A 3,256-nucleotide genomic window follows, 5' to 3' on the forward strand; every position below is an offset into this window, starting at 1 on the left:
TTTAATAAATTAAGATCAATGTGTCCAACTTTAATGAAGCTATCAACTTAAAACAACCTGAAGAAGAAATGCAAGGCCATAAAACCCCAAAAATAGCATATAATGCTTTAAATCGAATAATGTATCTCTTGCATATTTTCCAGATTCAGACCCCATTCTAACTGTGATGAATGAAATCTCTAATATGTTTCAAGGTTCCATGAAAAAGGAGGTTCAAAGATTTCAGATGCCAGTGACTACACTTGTGGGGGCATAAAACAAGTTTTTTTTCTGTTGTGCACAGCAGAAGTTGTCAAGACAAAAAGTAATGAATTAAGTGGTAAGAAAGATTCCAATTCAATAAGAATCTACAGGTCAAGCTGATACGAGTACATAAAAATATAAAAAATTAATTATAATTATGTTTAAAAAATCAGCATATGATTAGGATAAAAAGAAGATAAAGTTCCCTCAAAACAAAACATCAAACATCACACACACACATTGAAATTCCGTGATGCAGACAAAAGCTACTGAAATACATCTTTCTCGTACAATGGACAACTTTTGACAAAATGACCTTCTTTCATTAAAGCAAAATTCAATGAAAATGGCTAGTCAACCATTATTTAAAATAGAACTGGTTGCAGAAATATAAATATGCATTTGTTAATATATATATCTATACAAATATTGTAACATGCAAGAAAAATAAACCCGACTGATGTACCATTTAATTATGTTCAGTGTAAATATTTCAACATTCTGTAGAATAAACTAACTTTACAGTTGAAGCTTTAGAATCACTAACATTTGAAACTAGGATTAGAAACACCAATAACAATAGTTGATTACACATGAAGAGCAACGTAATGAGAAAAATTAGATATTACTTTTACATATGAAGCACTTTTCAACAGGTCTGACCAAATTTTTCCCATATACATATAGCAGTCATGTAGTGAAATAGCTAAATATTAAAATTAAAATAATTTTGGATAACAAATAATACATGCAGAACAAATACTGTTTATTAACCGAAAGAAAAAATATTTACTTTGATTTAACTGAAAACATTTTTTCTTCATTATTGATTGATAAGGATAAACTTTGTTTCTGAATGCAATGTTAAAAATCAGAATTACTATAATATACAAGAATATTACATATGAAATATAAAGCAAAGTATGAAGTAAGCTTTACTGCAATGAAATAGAGATTAATTCATATCATTTAGTGAATTATCAGTGTGATATATGTTTAAAGTGATGTCATTACACAAAATAGAACTTATTCTGCATTTATTGTTTTAGATTGATTTACTTTAAAGATTTTCGAATTAACGTCAAAAATAACTTTCTGGCAATGGTTTATGGTTTCTATAGAAAACAGATACACATATTACAATGTGAAAGAGATGAACAATTAACTTTCACACACACATCCTACCATGTGATGCAAGATGGACAATTAACTTTCACACACACACATTCTACCATGTGATGCAAGATGGACAATTAACTTTCACTCACACACATCCTACCATGTGATGCAAGATGGACAATTAACTTTCACTCACACACACATATCCTACCATGTGATGCAAGATGGACAATTAACTTTCACTCACACACATCCTACCATGTGATGCAAGATGGACAATTAACTTTCACTCACACATCTTACCATGTGATGCAATATAAGCAGTTATCTGGGCTACAAATATCCCACCATCGGATGCAAGTTGGACAATTAGGTGCTATACAAACATTTCATTATGTGATGCAAGGTGGACAATTAGCTGGGCAACAGGACATGAGACGACAATTACCTCCTTTACATAAATAAAGATACAAGATCGACAATTAACTGCTACACTCACATCACACCACGGGATGGGAGTTGCACAATCAGCTGAACCAAACAGGTCATACAATGTGATGTAAGATGAACAGTTAGTTGACTTGCATACATCACAAAAACTCTTAATTGTTACCATTATTCATATTGGTCAGGTCAAGTTGATTGATATTATGATAATTAAAGTCATATCTTTATATAAACTATTGTACTTGCTTATGGCACTAGAACACAAGACAAGCCCAACACAAACTCTCTCTGAAAAAATCACAATAAGTTATCTTAATAATGTTAGTACTGACTGATATTGTTTTTACAATAAAACATCTTAAATACATCATATATGGAGATTTACCCGACAACATTTTTTAGCACTTTGAGCAGAACTGGTAAAATTGACTGGAAACATATCAACAAGTAATTTCTTAACTGAAAATATTCAGTATTTTACCTGGTTTGCAATGGTACTGAAACAAGGAAATGCAATCAACAGGTTGTGTAAAATTAATGTTTTCACTTGATACTCTATATTACAGTGACACGCTAAGCTACTGAAAATTCTTAACTTTGATGCTGCTTATGGTGAGAACTGAGTATTTCTAGTAACACTTATTTACTTTATCAACACTTTTACATTTTTAGAAAACTATCATTTCTTGCATGTTATTATAATATATAATCCCAAGTCCTACACATTACAAACAAGACTAAATTTTTTTATTTCTTGGCATAAAACAAGAACAACTCTTTGAAGTTTTCCACATAAAATTTCATATTTTGGTATCTATTCCTTGTAGTTTGCATGTAAGATTTGCATATACTGAATAAACAATTATAATTTTTGTTCTTCTTGCATATTTATTTCAGTATACAAAACAATAAAGTACATTCATTCAATACATATATCGCAACCTAACATTTGTTTAATGCAATAAAACCTTTTGTGTTATAATGTAATATCATGCTAAACCATACCTAAACTTCCCTAAATGATGACTTGTTTATTTAATGCAACTGAACAATGTATTTACTGGAATTAGCAAACAGAACTTGTGTGTGAATATATGAATTTTGATAATGCATTTGTACTTTGGAAGGAATAACAAGAGGAAATCCTCAATAGCCATGGCTGTAATTAGATCTCAACTTAGTTATGAGCTAACAATTTGTGCTTGAAAAAAAAAAACTCAGCCATTCTATGAGCCACTACGGCACGGCTCAAAATGTAATTTTACTCGAGAGCTGTGTGTGTGTGTTTACTAGTATGATACCTGAAATAAAACGTGTGTGTACTGGTGTTACACCAGAAGTATAGGTGAAGTGTATGTACAGTTATGATACAAGTGGTGTGTGTGTGTGTGTGTGTGTGTGTGTGTGTGTGTGTGTGTGTGTGTGTGTTATATATATATATAGTATA

Source organism: Limulus polyphemus, unplaced genomic scaffold, assembly GCF_000517525.1.
Source record: "Limulus polyphemus unplaced genomic scaffold, Limulus_polyphemus-2.1.2 Scaffold2853, whole genome shotgun sequence".
Lineage (NCBI taxonomy): Eukaryota > Metazoa > Arthropoda > Merostomata > Xiphosura > Limulidae > Limulus > Limulus polyphemus.